The sequence below is a fragment of the Phasianus colchicus genome, chromosome 2 (genome assembly GCF_987193195.1).
Source record: "Phasianus colchicus chromosome 2, bPhaCol1.hap1.1, whole genome shotgun sequence".
Classification (NCBI taxonomy): Eukaryota; Metazoa; Chordata; class Aves; order Galliformes; family Phasianidae; genus Phasianus; species Phasianus colchicus.
Window position 1 is genome coordinate 57,273,263 of NC_143437.1, and position 22,663 is coordinate 57,295,925.

General features: G+C 39.5%; 1 protein-coding gene across 11 annotated transcripts in view; it reads left to right on the forward strand.

Annotated features, from left to right (window-relative positions):
• The first annotated feature begins 1,073 nt into the window (after window positions 1–1,073).
• The window catches only part of EPB41L2 (erythrocyte membrane protein band 4.1 like 2), a 100,501-nt gene continuing 78,911 nt past the window's right edge, over window positions 1,074–22,663 (forward strand). For 4 of the 11 annotated variants that reach the window (XM_090135796.1, XM_031610517.2, XM_031610525.2 and 1 more), the window contains exons 1-2: window positions 1,075–1,190; window positions 4,685–4,767. The gene's annotated coding sequence lies outside the window, so the exon portion shown is untranslated. Of the gene's footprint in view, window positions 1,233–4,684; window positions 4,768–16,488; window positions 16,657–22,663 lie in introns of all 11 variants that reach the window. The other 7 variants (XM_090135797.1, XM_031610473.2, XM_031610509.2 and 4 more) reach the window with 5 other exon arrangements.

Consider the following 22,663-nt stretch of genomic DNA (forward strand, 5'->3'; position numbering starts at 1 on the left):
TTTTGACAAAGAATGTTTAGAGATCTAAGGATTTTTTTTCTAGAATTCTCTAAAGAACACTCAGAGCCTTAGTCATAATACTTCTCTTTCCCTTCATTTTATCTTTTTATTCCAGTTTTCTCCATCATGACACAGAGGTTACCTAGAAAATTGCTTACTTTACTGCACCGCTTGCTGCAAACCAGAAAATCTACTGTGTGTGCTTATGGAGGTGAGGTGGGAAGCTTTTGGTTAACTTCAGGTTATAATAGGACGAGTGGGAATGGCCTTGAGTTGCATCAGGGGAAGTTCAGGTTGGGTGTTAGGAAAAATTTCATCTCTGAAGGAGAAGCGTGGCATTGGAAATGGCTGCCCAGGGAGGTGGTGGAGTCCCTGGAGGCGATCAAGATAGGTGTGGATGTGGCTTTTAGGGACGTGAGTTACTGGGCATGGTGGTGCTGGGCAGATGGCTGGACTAGCTGATCTCAGAGGTCTTTTCCAACCGTAACAATTCTGTGATTCTGTGACAACGCATAGAAATGATGAAGTTGTACGGGCAGCAGACACTGCGTTCTGGGCTTTGTAAATTCAGTATGACTGTGTGGTGCAAATCATTTTCTTAACCAGCAAAATAAAAAAGATCAAAGTTAGGAGAGGCCTTGTCTGCTTAGCAGATTTTATACACCTGTTACTGCTGTGTTTCTCTCAGCTTTGCCTTTCTTTCCTGTACACACATGCACCAAGCGCAGGCCTGAGCGTTACCTCTCTGCCCAAAGCTTAACTCTTTCCTATGCTGGGAGAAAGCTGGAACGAAGAGATTAACACAGGCAACCAAGCAACCGCCCACCGGCCCACGCCAGGCGACCCTCCCTCCGCCCCCCCAACCCAGACGTCCGGCAGCCGTTGGCGGCAGCAGAGGAGGGGCCGTAGCGGAGTACCCGTTCTGAGATTGACGGGCGCCTCAGCCAATGGCGGCGGGGTAAGGGGGCGCGGGGCGCGGCCCGACTCGGGGGCGGGGCGGAGGTGTTGGAAGGAGGCGGGGCGCGGGGACGGGCGGGGAGCGGATTGGCCGGGAGGCGGGGCCGGCGGGGCGCGGATTGGCCGGGGGGCGGAGCCGGCGGGGGTTTCTCCCGGGCTGGGCTGACGGCTGCGGTTGGGAACTTGGATTTCGTACGTGAGCGGCGGGCGCGCGGCGGCCGTTTGGCCGGCAGGTACCGGTGGGAGCCGCTGCGGGTCGACGCCTTCAGCCGGCGGTGGGGAGCGGACGGAGAGGAGCGGAGGGGGATGGAGGCGGGGGGGGGAACGCGGAGCGGTCGCGGCGCCGTGCGTGGGCTGCGGAGGCGGCCGGGTGCCGCCGAGCCCCGGACCCGCCGGCGTTCTCTCCCCGCTCCTCCCGCCGCGGGACGCGGGGGCCGCGGGCGGGGCCGGGCAGGGCCGGCTGCTCGCCTCGGGGGCAGCGCTGCCTGCTTCCTCTCTCCTCGCTTCGCTCCCGGCCCCGGGCGGCGGCTGGGAGGCGGGAGGTCGGGGGCTGTCAGAGCGGGGCCCGTCAGGGGTGGAGCGGGGACGGCAGGGGGCGGCAGCGGCTCCGAGGAAGCGCGTCCGGCGCGGCGGCTGCGGCCCGGGGCTCACCGAGCCCCCCTGCCCCTCCTGCGGCCGCTGGGAGCCGTTAGCGCTCCTTCGGAGGTCGAGCCGCGCGCGGCTGCCGCTCGGCGCTTGATTTCGAATCTCCCTCGCGGCGCCGCCGCTGCCTCCGGCCGCCCTGCCGGGCCCTGGGGCCAGCCTGGCGTCCTGTGAGCCCGTCCCGCGGCCGGCTGGGGCTGGGGCTGGCCGTGCTGCCCGCCCGGCCCGGGCTGCGAGGCGGGGAAGGGGGTCGGGTGTCGTCCCCAGATGTGTTCTCATCTCCTTTAGCTGAGCTTCCACACAGCGAGGGCTGCACGTAGCGTGGGCACCTGGTGTAGAAATGAAAGGGTCTGTGTGTGACTAGAGCGGGCTGGGTAGCCGGTGTTCTGTAAGTGACTGCCGAGACATAAAGGAGGTCTGTAAAAGGGGGTGGTTTGAGATTTTGGGCATCTTAATGGTTATGATTTCCAGAAAGAGCTTCTGAAATAAAACCGCTGGTTGGGAGCAAGCGATGGCCAGCCAGTGAATAAACCAGTGTTGAGGTGCTTTGATAATTGGAATGGCTAGTAAACAGGGCACTTAAGATGGCTTTGCTTCTTTTAAAGCTGCCCAAGACCCGTTCTTAATTAAAAACGTATAATCTATAGCTCTTTCATTGACATGTAGTGCTTTACTTAGCTTTACTGCCTCATTTTCTTGTCTGCTAGCATGTGTGCTGCCAGAGCGTTAGTAATGCTATACGCCCATAGCTCTACACAACAGCTTTCAGGAAATTCTCATAGGCTTGTATATTTCTAGCCCTGGAGGGTTTGAAATGAAGTATTTCTGTAATAGGAAATACTCAAGAAGTACAGCTGCATCCTTTGGCGCGAAGTTTTAAAGTTTTGAGTAGGAAATGAACTCTGTCCTTAAACTCCAGAGCCAACCTGTTGCTGGGCAGACCCTACTTTGTGCCATCCCATGTTACATAGGAATGAATCCGATGAAAGGGTATTCGGCTGAAGTGTTCTCCTTCAGCTGCTGCTCTCCTCTTTCCAACATTTCCATTTCTGCTTACTGTGCTGTTTTCTCTATGGTGAGAAGTTGAGCTGCTCTCTTGCATGAATTACAGCTTTCTGCTGAGTTGAGTTCCCTTTGAGCTTAGAAAAGGCCTTTCCTTCCTGGTTTTCAGAGGCTGTGGATCTCAGAGCTTGTATTGACAGTTTGTACCCGTGGCAGAGGATTTTGCACTGTAATAATGCAATTTATAATGGTCTAGACAGGACTTGCAGAAGTACATATCCCATGTGTGCATTTTGAAATCAGAAGAGAGGGACAGTGTAGACTTACTGCTAGGGCTGCAAGCCATAGACTTACAAGTTTCATTTCTTCAGAAATATACTTTTTGTTCCACCTCTGATTTGGTAAGTCCTCAGCAATTGCAATTAATCCATAAGAAATATCATTCTTATTTCCACTTCTTGTTATGGCTTTAATGGTAGGAGCAAATAATGGTCGGTCTCTGAAACCAGTCTGACCTGTTAGTATCTTACTGGGATCTTAGTGGCAATACTGTAGGCTTAAATCACTCTCATTTTGGGATGCAACCTGAAGAATAACTTGATTTATTAATATATAACTCCATAGTATTAATTACTACATTCAGTATGGTTTGACTTATTTAGTGAGTGTGGATATAGGTAAAAATGTCCGTTTTCATGTGACCTCTTCCTGAGTCATGTATTTAAGAATGAGAAGCATGGATCATAGGAAAGTGTTATGGGCATGTTTTAGACATTTAAAGGAGATATTGCTGTAAGTTCTTATTCAAATAATATCAAACTAAATTTATAAGCAGCACATAAAATGTGACAAGATCATGTCTTTCTATTCTGAATTTGGTCCTTACAGGATTCTGTTTTTTTTTGAATTCTGCTTTTACTTCTGTCAATGAGATATTACTCTTAAAATATTGTTTTTGTGTATAACTGGGAATACTTTAAAGAACTGCAAGAACTAGGAAATGTGTCAATCTATTCAACTATGAACAGGGGAAGAAGCAGAATAAAAGAATGATAGGTCATGGAAGCACAGACTATCCTGATTTGGAAGAGATCATTGAGTCCAACTCTGAGCTCCACCCAATAATCAAATAGTGTTTCTGAGAGCCGTATCCAAATACTCTGTCAACTGGCACCTGGGGCCGTGCCCAGTGCTCTGGGCAGCCTGTTCCATGCCTGCTGCCCTCTGGTGAAGAACCATTTCCTGACACTCAACTTAACCCCCCACCACAACACAACTTCACAGAATTCCTTTGGGCCCTGTCACTGTCACCAGAGATAGGTGATGCACCTGTAACATGGGTGAGCTTGGGTAATGTGGCTATGAAATGGTTCACTGGCTAGAAAGCAAATCTAAACAGTTTCTGCTGCTTATCTGTAGTACACAGTATTACCCTCATAATTGAAAGAAGGTGAGATTATCACTTAGTTTAGTATATCTTAGTTTATCATTTGTAGATTTCACTAGGGTAAAAATGTTATCAAAGATTGTATAATGTAGCGTATATGCTGTTTTTAGATATTTTTAAAGTGAAATCAAGTGCTTTCTAGAAAAAGATGCATTCTAGAGCTGATCTTATGTTTTTGGGGGAGATGAAGAGGGAGAGGTGGGTTTTCTTCCCTATATAAGGCAGAATGAACCCAAGAAAAGCAAAGCTGAAAAGTTGCTCATTGTATGCTAGACATAAGGAAAGACATGGAAGTAGGAAAAGGGCCTGTGGGAGTGTGTGACTGTGTTATGGCCTGGATTGTACAAGTAGTCAAACTGCATTGTGAGGGGTCAGTTCTTTCTCTGTAGAAAGTCTCTTTTTGACTGAATGAGTTAAACTGCCATGCGGCTTTTAAAGAGACTTTAGAAATGAAACTGCAAGTTAAATTTGTGGTTGTCACCTCCTTAGTATTTGCAGGGTGTTGAAGTGCTTAAATGAGAAATATCTTTTTTCTTTTTAAAACAAGTTCACTCTTCTGGTTTTCCAAATCAGTTGGTTGGAGGGGAGATGATTGCTGTATTCTGGCTAGAAACTTCATTCCGTATTCTTTTGTAGATCAAGAAGATATCACGCTGTTATCCAGTTGTCATAATTGGATCGTGTTCTACAAGTCTTCAAGACTTTTAGTGGTGTTAAAGGTAACTTGTGACTTTTGTTGTCTTTATTTTTATTACCAGAAAATTATCCGGGTAAAAACACTGGGAATAACAGCAGTTCTGTGGGCTGTTTAAACTTCTTATAAACATGTTAGCTTTTAATGTGTAAAACTTAAACTGTTGAATGTGGCAATTCCATAATATTTCACAGAAAGCAGCATATTAACAATACAGTGAGTATTTTTTCTTTTAGCAAATATTGATTTCTTAATTACAGTGTTTGTGTTATGAACTGCTGTGTGATAGTAACTTTACTAGCAACTGATTTCCATATTAATGTTCGCTATGTGTTTGAGTATATTGTTAAGATTTACAGGACATGTGGAAGTCATATCAACAGAACACAGGTTACCAGCTACGGAGTAATCAAAAAATAGCCATTCTGTTCTGTGCTTTGTTTTTTTTTATTTCCTCTAGTTTTTGGAGCAATGCTGGGTCTGGATCTTATCAGAGTAGGTCACTTGATTGTAGGGAGCCTTTGAGCTTGTCTGAGAAGTTCAGGTGCCTACCCTCTGCTCTGCACATCACAGCTTTCTTTGGGGGGCATAACAGATGGTGCCTGGACTCAACTATATGAGATGCTATGAAGGCCTGACTTATTAAGTTGACCTCTTGTGTAAATACTGATTGGCTGTCTCTGAATATTCTCAGAAGCAGGTAGATGTTTTTTTTTTTTTATTTTTGGTTTCTTAGTTTTCTTTTTAATGGAGGGAAGATACTGCTCTTCACTAACAGTAGCTTGGCTCTTCAGAGATCTTGTAAAGAAGCATTGCAGGAGGATTTTAGTAAAACTAGAGACTATTGTCAGCGTCTGTGGGGTTGTGTGTTTTACTTGATATAATAGCTACAGTGGTGCTCATTCTTCTGTGTTTTTGTTTCTTCCCAGGATTTTTTTTTTTCTGAAGGATGGTGTGATATAACTTGACTTTAGTTTACCTAATTGTTATTAAGTGATGCAGCCTGTGTGCTCTGTAAGGTCATTGTTAGACTTCAGTGTTGAGTAATAAAGTAGGGCTAGCTAAGGATGGTTTAAAAGGAACCATGAATTGCTTTGCTGCTCTAGATTTGAATCTTCCCTTTTGCTTCTGACACCGTGTGGTTTTCTGTTTGAAAAGCACTATTTCTAGAGAAATGTTCTATAGGAGAAAATTTTCAGTTACCAGAAAATAAAAATAGTCTCTAAAAGAGAAGTTTGGATTCTCTAAGCGATCAATTTCAGCTAAATTACTTGCACTGATGACAAAGCAGAGTGTAACCAAATATTTATTGTTGAAATTACCCTGTAATTAGTAGTGTTGTACAGCTAAATGTAACACCAGTTTTTACTGGAAATTATGGCTATGCTATTACTGTGGCTTGAGAAGTACAGAGTATAAATGTGGTGTTCTTTTTAGTGGGCTGGATAAGAATTTGACTACAACATTTTAAAAACATAGTTTTTGTATTCTTAATAACATTCTTTAGTGCATATTTAAAATCTATGATGTGATCTCTTACCACAATGGAAAGCTACAACAGCTTTTTCCAATTGGAAATGCTCTGCTATCCTGTCTGTGGGATTTAAAATAGATATTCTTCTTGTAAGCTTCTGAACTGAATAATAGGGCGACTTTTACACTGACTCTTGACTCAGTACATATCCTACTTCTGCAAACTAAAACAACTAAAATCTGAGGACAAAAATAAGCACTTGTTTCACATTTATTCAAAAGCTTATTGCTTTCAATTACTCACAAGAGCAAGCATTCACTTAGAAAATATTTTGGAATATATGGAGTTTTTCTTGCAAGTACAAAAAAACCCCAGCAAACTCATTTCAGAATGAAAATTTCAGTTTTAAGATCTGAAATTTCATGTTCAATTTTCAAATACAGTGTTTTCTACTTTTTAAACACTACTTGGAAATTAGCTATTTGTTTCCTTTGAGAAATGACTTTTTTGCCCTTTTATCCTCTGCTTAACTTCCTTTTGACATTTTACTTAATACTGTAAATGCTGCTGTTCTGTTGTCTTTCAATAAAAAAATGTCAAAATATTAAGCCTGTGTATCGTGGATCTTCTGTTAGAGGACTGGATACATTTTCGTGTGATGATTTGGGTCCTTTTCCTGGTAGTATGTTGCATTATTGGACCATGAATCTGAAGCAAATCCCATGTCTGGGGAGGGAGCAGGGTTGGAACCACAAGGAATGTCTTAGCACAAACGTTATGGTTAAGTTATGATTTGGTCTTAAGGCTGCTTTGTCTCCTTTATAGTCAGTGCTGCTGTATTGCAGCAGTCTTTGACAAGAGGTTAGCTACATAATGGTCTGAGGCAGCTGCTTGGGTCAAGCCTGAGGCTCCTATAAATCAATACTACTATTTCATCCACTCCCATTTTAAAAAAAAAAAACAACCCCAAAACAGAAACAAAGCACAAAGGCAAGTTGCAAGTGATTTTAGTATTAAACCTTTTGTGGACCTCTAATCTCTCGTGATAATTAACATAAGCTGTTGGATGTTTATACTTGCTTTCAGAGAATACTTTCTTCTTTGTGTTTGAGGATGTGTTTTATAGAATGCAGTTATCAGTGGATGTGGATAAGAGCTGTGCACTGACAGATCTTTCTCCTATCCTCTTCCCACAACCTCCCCTCTGCATCCAAGTATGCTGTTTGTGCAGCATATGACAAGATTGTAACTCTTTCCAAATGTTGCCAAGCATTGACATATTTTCAATTTGAAGGGGAAAACATACATCTGAGAACCATACTCAACCTTCATTTCACGATTTCATTCTGCAGAAAAGGTAAAACATCTAGCCATGCTAAAATATTACTTTTTTTGGTCACGGTTGAATTTAGTGTTGTATCATTCTAGAAAGAAAGATGTTATTTAAGTTTCTTGGAATAACTGCAGAATTATGACCTGCAACATATCACAGAATTGCCAGAGTTGGAAGGGACCTCAAGGATGGTGAATCTCCAACCTCCCTGCCACATGCAGGGCCACCAACCTCCCCATTTAATACTAGACCAGGCTGCCCAGGGCCCCAACCAATCTGGCCTTGAACACTTCTAGGGATGGGGCATCCACAACCTCTCTGGGCAGCCTGTTCCAGCACCTCACCACTCTCATAGTAAAGAACTTCCCCCTGACATCCAACCTAAATCTTCCTTCCCTCAACTTAAAACCATTTCCCATTAGTTGTCCTGACCTGATATAGGCTGAATACTCCAGGGAAAATGTGTGAAGGTTGCAAAAGCTTACATTACCAGCAATTTGTTCTTGTACTGTAGCAGAAATGACACTACGGAAGTGAATTTGGAAATATTTCAATGTTGAAGATGAGAAAACACTTGGGGGGGAAAAAAAGGTGCATTCTCTATTATTTAAAAAAAAAAAAAAAAGAGCTCTGTAAAAGGGCTTATATAGTACCAGAAGGGATTTATTCTTGAAAATGTAATACAAATAGAAAATGAAATCTGACTATGAAACAGTGTAGTAGACCGTAATGTTTTGACTTGGAGAGAGCATTAATGTGATGTATCAAGTTTTAAGAAATGATTTGTAACAGGTAACTTGATACTGCATCTTCTTGAATTGTAAGACCTGATTGGGCTAAGGTCAGAAACTTATTTAGCACTGCACATCCATACTTGTTTTAGCAAGTTAACTAAGAGATGTGTAACTGTGCATCTTACTTTCATCCTTTGACCACTGTAAGCTCAGTAATTCTGACAGAAATGTTCAGTCTCAGCTAGAGGCCGGGTATTAAACATCAGACAAGTCTTTCTGAAGGAAAAGCTTGTATACAAAGGATGATGCCAGAGGCTGCTTTAGTTCTGGTCTCCATACGTATCATGACTTCCGACTGCTTGTATTTTATAGTACCTAATGAAGCTCTAGTGGAAAATAAACATATATTAGTTGAAGTGTATCTTGTGGTGCTGACTTGTGGAAATCTTAAGTGATTTGGCTATTGAGGCATTGTAAGACTTTGAGTATTGTGCTAAGAATGAAAAGTGTTTTCACTTATTGCTAATGAATGGTTTTTTGTTTTTGAAAGGCTATGTGAAAAACAAAATGTGCCTGATGTGTTGGCAGCAGAGCTGCTTTTTGTCAGCCTCTTTGCATCTTTCAGACCTTTTGTTCAGTTTTCTCTAGTTTTTAGGGTTTCTTTCTCATTATCAACTATGAGAATGGCTGGTAGAATTCACCATCTGTTGGTGCTGTTTACAGCATGTCTTAGATAATGGGCAGGATGTACCTTGTGCAGTGTCAAAAATTAGGAATGGAACTGGGTGGAAGTAGATGATGTTTGCTGAACTGCTTAGTCACTGAGCCCTAATTATATAGACACTGGTGTTTCAAGTGAGATAAACTGTTGAATGAGTGAGAAGATTAATTTGCCTAGCAAAGGTGTTCTTTTAAATTAAGACTAATATGTTGTACTTTAAGATGGTAAGTTATTGACATTAAATCTGCTTTCTTTTACTTCTGAATGATCTTTGCTTGCAAAGGAAAATACATGAATTCTTTCTGTTGAAAAGCTCACAAGGATGTTCTTGTTTGACTGCTTTTAAAAAGGAGTCAGGTTTTTGACTTTCTTAAGTATTTGATGACTCCATTTATGTAGTTATCTTAAGAGACTTTTCTGTAAGTGGTAGTTTTCAAATTCTAAATGGGTTTTTATTTGTACAGCTCCCAAGGTTAACAGCAGTAGAGGATACTGACCAGAAGGATCAGTATATAAGCAGTTAATTTTTCTGCACAGGACACTAAAGAAGGGTATATTTAATTCTGATTGCAACTCAAATTTAAGAAACTTAATATTTACATTCTCTGAAATCCCATTTAATACAACTTTTTTCTTTGTTTGAAACAAAACAAACAAAAACCACTTAGCTTCATTTAGAGCTACAGTGTAGTGAGGATGAGCTGTTCCTGCCTACTGGTTTTCTAGCAGGCATTGTTCTTGAGATTCACTTTTTGAAACTTTGTGAGAAATATCCAGGCTCAGGGTTTCAAGAAGTTGGTGTTTCAGGAACATCTGTAGTGGAAAACGAATGTCATCAAGACATAGGGTGGACAAACTACCTGGAGTTCAGAGTGAATAGGAACTTAAGTAAAATTGTCTGATTGAGGTATTGTAAATTCTTCGTTTGCGTATTTCATGGGTCACCACTGGAAGAGATGGTTAATATGTATATTTAAGAACTTAAAGGTAGCCTGTTTAATGTGAAGCTGGTGTTGATTTAAAAACTTGTTATAGAATATACAGGTAGAAAAGATGCATGCAGCTGCCTATATATTTATTTTTTTAATGCTTTGCATATTTATAATGGAGGTCAGTTCCCTGCTCTGACCATATTCTTTCTATATTGGACTAGTGCTTTTGAACTAGCACTTCAGGGTTGAAGGAACAATATTTTGGTAGATGATAAAAATTAGAGCCAGGCTGAAGTTGCTTGAGTGTTAGGATTTGCACTATTCCAACTTTTATAACAGGGAAAGTACTTTGTTTTAGTTATGAGAAACTAGTGCTAGAGAGTGGGACAGCACTGTATGGGGAGTGCATTAGCCTGCTGTCAGATGGCACTTCGATTCTTGAAAGTAGCTCATCCTGCTTTGAGGAGGAGGGCTTCTATATATTTAGGCATTTAAGCAAGGGTGTTTCATGATATTACTCTTAAATTTGTCAGATTTTGTTACACAGATACACGAATTTCTGATTTCATGCATTTGATTTTTCGTGAGTTTTTTTTCCTAGATGTGTGCAGTTAAAAGTTCTCTGATAGTTGAAGAGCGTAACTGGTACTTGAATAATTGTGTGGAAATTCTCTTACTTAGGTTTCTTGGTGTTCTGGTGTTTTGAAGTTTGCCACACAACAGAACAACGTTTACTAGATTTTTCTACAAAGATGAAGCTGTGTTTGCAGTATGTGTTTTGCTGGGCTTTTTTTGTAAAACGTAGGAGAAACAACCATGAAATAACTTTGCCTGTCAAAACAAAGCTTCATAAGTACTTAATATCTTATTAAAACAGAAAGATGCTGCTGTAATGGAAATTCTATGTGTCTTTTTTTAGTTGTTTGCTGTTGTTTGAGTAGTAAGTCTTCTATTTTGTGTAAGAAGACCAACCACGTTTTGCCATGTTAAGTTGTAATTATTTTTACTTCTCAGTAGCATAAAATAAAATTGCAGCCTTTTTTGTTTAAGCATATTTTTGCTGTATACTATCAGTCTGAAATGATGGATGAACTGTGTTGGCACAGGGGAAGTAGCCTCCTATAGAAATGAGTTGGACCGGGAGTTTCTCGAGATGCTCCTGACTAGAATTCATTGCTCCTCATGTCTGATGTGGTGAACTTAATGTGTAGAGTTGTCTCTTCTGTAGTTTTAATTACTGTCTGTCTTGCATATATGAAAATGTTGAAACAGCAAGTTTGCCTGCTAACTGAATTGTAATTTTTTATCAATACTGATTTTTAGCTTCAAGTAGTGATACAAGCATCAATGGATGGTTCAAGTACTGTGGTCTTGCTATCGGGTGACCTTGAAAATAAGAATAAAGCCTTAAAAAGTAGAAGAGTGAATATCTGTAGTGTATATGGAGGTTATGCAGGAGGTCTTAAACTGAAGCTGGCCTTTCATTTGCAGCAGTTAGATGTGTTGTTTTGAGTTGAATTTCTTTTCCTGCCCTTTCACTTTAGCTTATCCTCCAAAGGAGTGGTTCTCTGTATTTTCTCTCCCCTTCATCCTTTCAGCTCCAGGCCTTTCATTCCCCTCTTCTTCCCACTTCATTTTCCTTTGTTCTCTAGTCTTTTTTTTTTTGTCGTCCCTTGTGTTAACTGTGAAGTAAACATTACTGTTGTTTGCTAAGTCCAAAGCAGCTGAAGAACTCAAGACAACTTTTTCTCTTCTAGTTGTAGCTAAAGAAACACTTGTAATAAATTGAGTGGTCTAATGGTTATACACTGCTAAGGTTTGTGTAACTTTATGTCTCTGCTGTGAGCAGTAATATGTTACCTGATCTACAGTTGGGATTTGGGGCTGCACCACTCATGAATGAGAAACTGCTTGTTACTTTACCTGAAGGTGATAACTTTCAGGTCTGAAAGTGCATCAGCCAGCTCTGCATTCTCTTGTTTCGAAATTGTTGCAAATGAGGTGAGATAATCTGAAGTAGGCCTTTCATTAACAAGATGACAATTAAGATTCTTCTCTTGCAACATCAAGTGAAGATGAATGTCTCCTCCAATACTTCTAACCTAATGTTTTGAAAACAGTTGTTCCCCTTACAAAAAGAAAGCAACATGCCTTGTTATCTTTTGAGCTATGTTCTCCTTGCAATTTACTGACCTGTCTCCTTGCTTGGAAAGCATTGCCATAGGCTGCATTTACTTCTCAAGAGTAAGCAGTTGTTCACATGACAAAACTGTGATGCCAGTACCCTTGAGGGCTGGCAATTCTGCAAAGGGCTAAAATATTCTGAGGTTTCTCAGCAGCTCAGTGCTTTTCAACCAAGAGAGCATATGTTCTATATTTAGTTCACTAGTTTCATCTACTGATTGGGTTGTAATTACTTGTTTGAATCAGTTGTATGCTTTGTTGATTTGACATGATTTTTCTAAATGCCCTTGCAGGTTTTTGTGTGCGAGTCTGATCTTTCTGCTTTGTTCCTCAAAATATGTCTGTGTAACTTACTGCTGCAAAGGGTGAAGTGCTACATAGACTTCCATTAGCTTTCCATTTCTCACTGCCCTCTACTCTCCAGTCACTTAGATTTCCTGAGAGGATGCTGCTAGATCAGTTAGGAAACATCTTTGCTCTCTGTTGCTATTGATTTAAAGAATGCACAAGAGCAGCTTCGAAAGGCGAATGTGGCGGTATGGAGGTGGAGGTTGAACCTTCCCACCAGTACTCCATTATGTGTTGTTGCTGTGTGACAGATGGCAGCGGAGGGGCGGTGTGACAAAATGGCATCAGACATGGAAGTGTGTGTGAAACAAAGGTGTGTCATTGAATCTCTCCATGTAGAAAAAATGGCACCCGTTGACATTCACTGATGCTTGCTGAACACTAAAGAGTGCATGTGAGCACAGTGTGGCGGTGGGTGGTGCCTTTCAATGATAGCAACATTGGGTCACCTCTGCTGCTACGAGCATAGCATGGAGGCTCTTTGTCATCGCTGTTGAAAGTGCATAATTGATGGTGGTGACTGTGGTGAAAACTAATGTTTTATAGCTGAGAACTCGCTCTATCAAATAGTATTACTGTGCCTTTTATCTGTTGTACTTTGCATAAAAATAGGAGGCATAATTTTTGGAGCAACCTACATATAAGAAAAAACAAGATTAGTAACAAGCAGAACTAATCTTTCTTATTGTACCCTTTATACTGTTTGACTTCTCAGTTTAAGGAAGTTGTCTCATCAAAATGGTTTAGTGACTTGATAAAATCTCTATCATGTGGAGAATGTTTGAAATACAGCAGTTGACAGGCAGGTAGAAGGTAGGTATTCTGGGGAGGAATTTCTTGTTGTGAAAACTGATGCATTAAAAGATTTTTGATGTTTTTCTCTGGTGTTATGACTATTTTCTTTTTTTCCATAGCTTATGTAAGCATTAGAAGAGTAGTGCCTTGTTAAATGTGAGGCATCTCCTGACCTTTCAGACAAGGTTGAGATGCCATTATGAGTGTCCTAAATCAGATCTGCTGAGTTCTTGTAATAGGATGCCGAAGACTTTTTATTTTTCTCTCTTCTTTGTAAAAATTCAAGAAAATTTTGTTTGAAGCTCTTGCCTTAAAAGAAAACAGAAGAAACTGAATTTAGCAACTAAAAACCTAGACAGGCTTCAAGTGAACTCCTCTGAAGTGCTTTATAGTAGAAATCTCCAACATAGCCTATTGAACTTCATATGTTCAAGATAAAAAATATCTAGAAGTTGGTATAGTCAGTCCCTTGGGCAGGGCTGAAGTGTTCACACTGTCTACACGTGAACACGCACCTATGCCCAAATTATTGTTACAGGTTTTTAAACTGCCTGTTTGTGCTCAAATTAGAAGTTGATGGGCTGCCCAGCTGTGAGTAAAGGTCATGTTTTGATTCAGAATGTGACACTTTATCGTTTCCATACACAGTGGTTATGATCTGTACTTCTGGTCTCTGTGACACCATGCCCAATAAAGTGAACTGCAACAAATTCTTTTGCCCTCATGTTGGGTAGGATAGAAATTATGCCATGGGTTATTTGTAGTTTGAGGAATCGCTGCCAAAATACTGGAGTGACCATCTGAAGTCGTCTCAGCTGCAGCAGCTGAGGTACACAGATAATCAGTGTGAACTAATTCAGTTCATATATTTGCAAAAACATCACAAATGTCTAACCAAAATTATCAAGCTAGCAATCAGGGCTTTACAGCCTTCCATTCTTGTTCTTATGATCCCTTGTCTGCATACTTGAATTAGAAAGATTCTTGAGTTAAATGCACAAAATGACATTTGTGCATAAATCACTTTGTATTTTGAGTGTAACAGTGGTGGGATGAGGAGAGCCAGAAGGCAAAACTCATGATGAGTCATTCAAGCTGAATAACTGGATTTAGAGGTCCTATCTCTAATATCAGCTGAAATTGACTTATGTAGTTAGGTTTGTTTCTGCAAACTTCAGCAGTTTTCAAATAAACTTCATAATGTGATAAAAGCAGAATCTGATGGTTGGGGTATCGTGGTCTCAGTTTGCTTTGGTTATTAGCTGTTTTGGGGTACAGATTCTAATTTAATTTTTGTGGTAGATTCGGCATTTGTCATAGGAGAACATAAAAGCATTCATTATTAACTTTACATATTCTTTTCTTAGAGAACCAGATTAGTCATTTTTATTTGTGCCAGGAATTATAGAATCATGGATTTGAAAGAGACCTCTGGAGATTGTTCAGTCCAATGTTACTTCCTGTTCAAAATGGGGTCACAGACACTTGTCCACTCAGATTTGAACATTTCTGAGGAAAAAGGCTGCACAACTTTTCTTGGCATCCTGTTCTGTCTATGATGACTGTCAAAGTTTGGGGAGGGGGGATGCCCATTGTCTCATTTTAATTTTTTTTTCACTAGGTATCGCTGAGCTCTGTTTTCTCTACTAACCGTGTCAAACAGTAGTACATTATAATAAGATTCTCTGCTCTGAGCCTTCTAATTCCCAGGCTAAACAGTCCCAGCTTTTTCAGCCTTTCTTGATGTCAGATGCTTCAGGTGCAACTGTCTTTGCTGGGCTTGCTCCAGTAGGTCTACATCTCTTCTGTACGAAGAGCAATAAAGCTGAATGGACCTGCAAGTATGTGCTCATAGACATGAGCCAGAACATAATGGCACAGAGAATCCAGAGGTGTCTGTTAAGAATAGGAGAGGGTCCTACAATTTGGTTTAATGCTCTGGCATGTATGGTCTGTGTACATTTTGCCAATGATTACCTTGGCACTCCTTATAAGAACATAGAGTTTGTATTTGGTTCTAAAGTCCAGCTTGCAGGTTTTGTATAAGATTTTGCAGATGGTAGTAATAGGGTAGGGAAAGATTAGTCAGAAGAGAACCAGTGCAGAAAATGGGCTTTGCTTTTGTGTGCATGTGTGTACGAAGCTTACCTAGCTCATTACTTGCAAATCAATGGTTAAAAATAAAAACTTACACAACTTAGCTTCTAAAGCAAAGGCAAGAGATTTCTTCTGTTTTGTTTTAGTTTGATCATTATTTGTACAGATATGTGTTGAACAGATGTCAGGTGGAGTTTAAACTGTGTGTGAGCTACCGTTGTTGAACTTGTGGCAGTTATAGACTAGGAGATGTTAATTTTTCCAGTTTCAGCTGAGATTTCTGAATTACTTTACCACTTTTTCCCTTCAGTGAAATCATTTATCCATTTGCCTGCTTTATCTTCCTCCAAGAATGGTTATGCTTTTATTAAAGCTGAGTAGACCTCATCTTGCTATCAGGCAAATATTGCTGCAATATGAACTTTATGCATTGTTGACTTCTGTAAGCTTCTAAGTTTACTCAACAGAATATATCTTATTTAGCAACTGAAATCTGTGACAGCTTGTCATGACTAAGAAGTCTTATTTCCTCCTTTTTCTCCCTAATAGGAGAAGGTGTTAGCACTAAAAGGATGTTGCAAGATAGGGAAAATACAGTCATGATTATTGCCTTAGTTACACTTAAGCTGTGCATGTTTCAGTGTGTGGACAAGTCTTCTGTCAGACCTAGATGTCAATTGTTTTTCTTCTGTAGAAGCCAGTTAATTATTTTGAGAAAATTTTCAAGTCCATGTTTTAACATATTAATATCCCTTTCATAATTGTTCTTCAATAAGATTTCTGAATTTATCATTACTTACCTTCGGGATTTCCTTAAGTGTTTGTTTTTGAAATCCCAGATGAAGTTTTTCCAGAATGTGAGTGTTGCTCATAAGACATTAGATATCTTAATAGAACACTGCCATGGCATAGTAATGAAGTAAAGTAAGTGCCTCAGGGCTATCCTATAATGCTGCATGCTGTTTGGTTCCTAGAGCCACGTATTCTACTTAATATTTTTGTTATCTTTTCAAGTATTAGAAGAAATTCACCGTTCTGCATGTATCCAGTTATTTAGTTATAATCTCTGGTAAGGGAAAGCTAATAGCATGCACTTGGTTTGCTGTGTGTATTTCTTTTCTCTTCTAGATGAAGAGAAGACCTACTAGTAGATCACAAAGCAAACTGAATCAGGCGACAGCTGAGACTGTATTCACCAAATAAACTTAGCTGTCAAATGTGTTTGGGAGTGTTTCATGAGCAGTGGGAGACAGAGGCTCTTTAGGAATCAAGGCCTGGTGATGGTCATCTGAATTGGTAAGAAAATATGAAATATGATTGATCAAACAAAACTGAGTGTTCCATGCACAGAACTAACTGAGCTTCTTTTAAGTGTGGAAGTGGTGCTATTTCTTCTTCTCTGCCTTTAAGTGTGTGGGAAAGACGACTGTTTCTAAGCGAAGGGAAGAGGAAACTGTCCCATATTTATTAAACTGGTTTCCTATCAGGAAGTATGTATTGAGATTATATGTTTGGCAAGCAGGAGTACATATTTTGGCACATACTTCTCACTCTGTAACTTTAACAGCTTGCCAACATTGCAGGCGACACTAGCAGCAGCCTGTGTACCAGACAGTTTAGATTATAAATCCCAATGCCTGCCTGCAGTCAGGGAGAAGGTTCTGTGAGGGTGGATACTACTTGATTTCCTTGGTTCTTTTTCTGTTTCTAGTGCACAGGAGAGAGGGTAAGGTACAGCTGGAGGAGTGAAGATGATGGTTATAGTGGTAATAAACCTCTCTGCATCCTAGTTGAATATCCTATGAACATTTACCTAAATTTGAGCATGTTCCAAGCCAGTTGCAATGGAACCAGTCATCTGCAATCAAATTGTATCTGAAAGATACTCTTTAATCCATTGTTTGAGTGCACCAGCCTCCAGAAGTACAAATGACATTGCCCACACAAGCATTCCAGAAATTTTGTATGCAGTCTTTTCTTGCTTATCAAATGCAAAATTTATCCCTATTCTTTTCATAAAAATACTAATCATATGCCTAAAACTTCTATGGGGCCAAACATTGTGCCGTGAACTTCAGATTTCAGTGATAAGATGCATATTTAGAACTCATTTGACAAGAACAGGGATTAAAATGCAGTTAAGCGTGGAAATGTTTTGACTTTGTGTGATAGTGATGAATGTGCTATTAAAGTAGATTAGATATTTTAAAGAAAATAAAACTTCTAAAGTTTGAAGAAAAGAATCATAGAATTATTGAATGGCTTGGGTTGGGAGAAACTTTAAAGCTCACCCAATTTCAACACCCTGCTGAGGGCAGGATTGCCACCTACCAGATCAGGCTGCCCAACCCTCATCCAGCCTGGCCTTGAACACCTCCAAGGGTGAAGCATCCACAGCTTCTCTGGGCAACCTGTGCAAGCAGGTGAAAAGAGCTGATAGAACTGCATGGAAAAGATTCAGAGGGAAGGACTGGATGTCCAGTATTCTTTTGGTTTTTTTTTTTTAGGACAGTTTTCGGGAGAGCTTAGTACCTCTTGAGCAGTTTCTAAAAACTCCAAATTGTGAATTTATTTATCTTGAAAGCTTTAGGAGTCGGGATAATAGCTACAAAGACAGGTTATTTTATATAAACTAATGTATTCAGATTTCTAAAGTTGCATAAAATATTCAAACTGCATTAAAGTGATCTTGTTCACTTCCTAAATTAGTTGAATAGAATAGTTCTGAGGTTTTTCAAGAATATTCAATTTACAGAACTGTTCTTTCTGCAAATAGAATGTTTTAAAAACTCAGATGCATCTTATTATCCTTCAGTGGAATTAAGAGTACCAGATCATGGAATTGCATGCATCTTTCCAACTTCTATTTTTAAAAGCTACTTTTCTTTAAACTCTTTATAAAGTTTCTGATTGTATCCTTAATATTAAAAGGAACATACTGTCTTTCAAGTTAATTCTTTAGAAATACTGGAGACAAATGTGTAAGGAATGCTTATTTGACTGTAGCAGTTAAATATACTTTCTCTTGCTGATTATGTTTGGTGTGTTTGTCTTCAAGGCAGAATCTTTTTTAAAGCCAGTAAGATTCATCAAATAATAGGAATATGTTTAGGATAGATCTTGAAATGAAAAGGAAACTGTCTACTGACATTCTTTTTGTAATACATGGCTAACATGAAATTATATTTTTTGACATGTAAATTCCCCTGTTTTCATATCTGTTTGTGTGAAGTGTCTGACAATAACAAATTATGGGTGCTCTTAGCTCAATTTTATCATGCCTTAGTCTGCAATTTGTTGTAAAATGTAGCTTTTTAAGTTTGCAATGAGGAAAGCTGCAGCTGCAAAGAGGAAAAACTGATTACTGTGCATATAGGAGCTACTTGCCATCCTCAAAGGAATTGGATTAATAGAATAATGTGTTTGTTTATCTTCAGAGAGAGCATTGAAGTGCTGCCAGCAGGACTGCTGAAATAACTGCATAGTATTCTGTAGACTTGATTATATCTATCATATGCAAAGTGTTTCATATCCTATAAGAGTCAGGGTTTTGAATACTGCTTAGTCATTAAAGATAGAGGTGTTTCTTTTCATCTAGCGTGAAGTCTGAAAACTAACTTAACATCTCTGCTGTGTCTGTGCTGCTTCCTGAACATATTCATAAGTCTAGACTTCCTCCGTGTGGGGAGTCAAAAAGCTTATGAAGCTTGATGTTGATACCTGTAGCTGTCTCCTGAATTAAGGAATCTGAATCTTATTCCAGGGGACTCAGTATGGAACAGTGTGTTGAAGCCATAGTTGAAGACAAAAAGTATATCACTGTGATACAGCTTCAAGTAGTAATATAGTTAATTTGTTTTAAATTGATGTTAATTAGCAGGAAAGGGATATTGTTTTCATGCTATAAAGGCAATAAAGACTTAATCTGCAAAAACACGAACAGAAAGGCTATCAAAATGGTAAGTGTGGAGCACTTAGCTGAGAGTGCTCGTTCTTGTTACGCTCCTTGAAGTAATGACAAAATGTTATGATATTCTATTTTAATTGCAGATCTGGATTTCCCTTTGTTTTGATTTGTATGATGGTCTTGCTGGCTGCAAAAAGCCACTTTCCAAAGTGACAACTCAAACCAAGAACAGCAATACTACATATCAGCCTCTGTGATATGTGGTGTGATTGCTGACCATAGCTGTAAACAGGGTATTCATATTTTTTCCTTTGAAGGAAAGAAGTAGGTGCTTTAGCTCAGCATATTTAGTTCACCTATTATTTACTTGAAGAAACACAGCTGACAATATAAAGAAACTGTTAGTTCTGTTAGGAGCAGATCTGTTGCACACTTGAAAGCTTTTCTTATATTTCTTAATAGTCAGGAGTTCATGAGAGTACAAAGGGTAGCACTTCTACAGCAGGCTTCTGTTAAAACAGTTCTTATAAATCTCTTCTTGAGTCTTTGTCTGGGAGAAACTAGTACTTGTAAATACAGTGAATGTTAATGGGGAGAGTTTATTTTTTCCATCTTCCTTATGATCATCTGCAAGTTAGTTGGTTTAAACACTGTTTGGATGAAGCTGAGGTTTTGTGTAAATTGTGAAGCTAGTAATGACTGTCAGATTGTAGACGATAGTTCTTAAATGCTTAAGAATGAGCCTCTGGCTGAGAAGTGCTGGCAACTTGCAGGTATTGCAGATACCGAGAGTGCTATTGAAGATGTCATACATGCAGATTTCATAAAATAACTTATATATATTTATAGCCTAAGTGTCTGTAGAATGCAAGTAGCTGATGGCAGCTGTTCAGTCAAATGAAGTGTAGCTGTAAACAGACAGCTGTAAAGGGATGAAGAATTTAAAGTGTAGGCTTGTCTAGTAATTCCAAGCCAAACAGGAATGCTTCCTGAGGCACTTCTCTGAATTATCTTACTGGAACCTCCTGAATTTAGCTGTAACTGGAAACAAACTTGTTTTGTTTCAGAAGTAGTATTATACTGATTTTTTTTTTCTTCTTCTCTGTTTCTCATGTGGAAAAACAAAGTTCAACTTAAATGCTTAATGTAAACCCCCTAGTGAAAGCTGATAGAAATATTATACAAAAGTTTGCCAGACAGCTGCTTTTTAAAAATGTCTTACATTAATACTTCAGACAAAGTCATGGCTTTGTTTATTTGAAAGGAGAAGGTATAGACCAAGGTTGCCTTTGTTGTATGCTTTTCTTGAGTGTCTTTTGTCCAGGAATTGATTTGTAGGTTGGAGGGCTGGTAAGGTCAATTAAGCTGCAGCCTGGAATGGAAGGAAGAGTTTCTTGGAGTAGAGATTCTGTGCCTTGCCAGCTTTAATGGCTCAGAGTGCTAAGACTGACATTTGTAGCCCATTCTGCCTATCTTGCCCCATCTTGTGCTTGCTTTTATGATGTTGGCAGAGAGTAAGGTAGTAGCATATCTTTGCAATAGATCTGTACTGAGAGGTGGAGGGAAACTAGAAAAGCTTGGTTCCTGCAGTATTATCGGCTGTTTATTTTCTCCTGGCTGAAAATGGGTGAATTTCTATAGTAGGTTGAAAATTGGAGCGGAGAGAAACCAGGAGCATGGCTTGAAGGCAGCAGGACAAGGGTCACTGTGCAATGAGGCTAGGAAAGTCACCGGGACTCAACTGTGGGATGAAGGATGGAAGTGACAGCATGTGCTGTTGCTGTGCGGAAAAGAAATTAGACTGGAAAAAGTTGTGCCTTGTCAGTCCTGCTGAGTCCTGTCTTCCCTCTTGTCCCTTTGTGTGCTTCTCTGTCCCAGTGAATGGTTGGTTAATAGTCTTATTCACGTGACTGGTCTTAACAGAATAGACAAATCTTAAAAATTTATGTATCAGCTATATTTAAATCTCTTTGTGACTTGCTTCTAGAAAATGTATTTATAGTAAGTAATATCATGCATCTCTTCTGATAGGCTTGTTTTTCTTTATATGCCAAGAATTAATAGGAAACAAAGATGCTAGAAATAGGAGAAAAGGTAGAAAGAAAATTGAAAAGGTTTGATGCTTCAATAGTGTGTACAAAACTTAGAGCTAAGGTAATTTGAGAAATGTGGTGTTTGACCTATGAAAGTGTTCTAGCTTGCTATTGAAATCAGATGAACTAGCCAAACCAGTAAATCAAGTGTGCAGAAAATTCACTATTTTGAAAAGTCCTCATTCAACACATACTTCATAAATCAAATAAATATGTTAACTAGCACAAACTCTAATTTTTAAAAAAGTAAAAGCAGAATTTGTTTAATTCTGGAATGATGGGAGAGTCTTGACAACAGGAAACTTATCTGCTATTAAAAATTCTACTTGTTAAACTTGTCTTTCCCAGTATTTTTGGAGAGCCTGAATGATCATCTTCTAAAAGTTTTAAGTTTTCTATTGTTCTGTAGTATAACAGTTGGAGAGATTTTTTTTTAATGTTTGTGATGTTGCAAGTACGAAAAGTTTTAAGGTTGTCCTGATAATGAATTCTGAAACGTAACTGTAACTTCTAGTGCGTGCAGTGCCATAAAAAGATACTTCTCAGTTTTAACAACACCACATACCTGAAACTTTAATTATATTTACTTCAGTATGTTTCAAAGGCAACCTCAGGTTAAACATACTCTCAGTGAAGTAATTGGATCTGTGTGATCCAAGCTAGACTACCATATTCTTGAGTGCTCTGCTACTATGAAATGTTTTCACTGCCTTGCATAGTCCGATACAAAGGAGGTGTATTTGCTGTAGTTGCCTGTGACCATGTTACATTGCTCAAACAGTGCAGTGGAGTTTAGGCTTTTAGAAGTCTTACAAAAACTGTAGATTTTGACTCAAGTTTGACAGAGGCATTTCTGAAAAATCACTATAAATTTATGATTTAATTCTGAGACTTAAGACTGCTACAGAAGTAAAAACGGTGAGTTTGTAGTTGATATATTAAACAGGGGGTATGTAGTGAGGTACAGAGTCTGCCTGCTAGTGTTCCTTTCTAACACAAAAAACCTTCTAGATCAGAGAAGTAGCAGTAGAGCAAAATAAAGGTTTTCATTTTTCTTAGAGACACTGTTTTAGAAGGGAAACCTGAGAACTTAATTTTGTGGATACTTGATGCTTGCTTTTGTTTGACTTTTCTCATTCTTTTGTTTTCTTCAGAATTCAAATCTATAAGTCTAGAAAGTGGCAGAATTGCACTTACAGTGCATTAGTCCCAAATGTGTGCTTCTGAATTAGAGATTCTAACCATGAAAGTCTTAGTGTATTTGCTAGTGTTTGCTTTTTGAGGCACTAGCGTTGCTGACCTA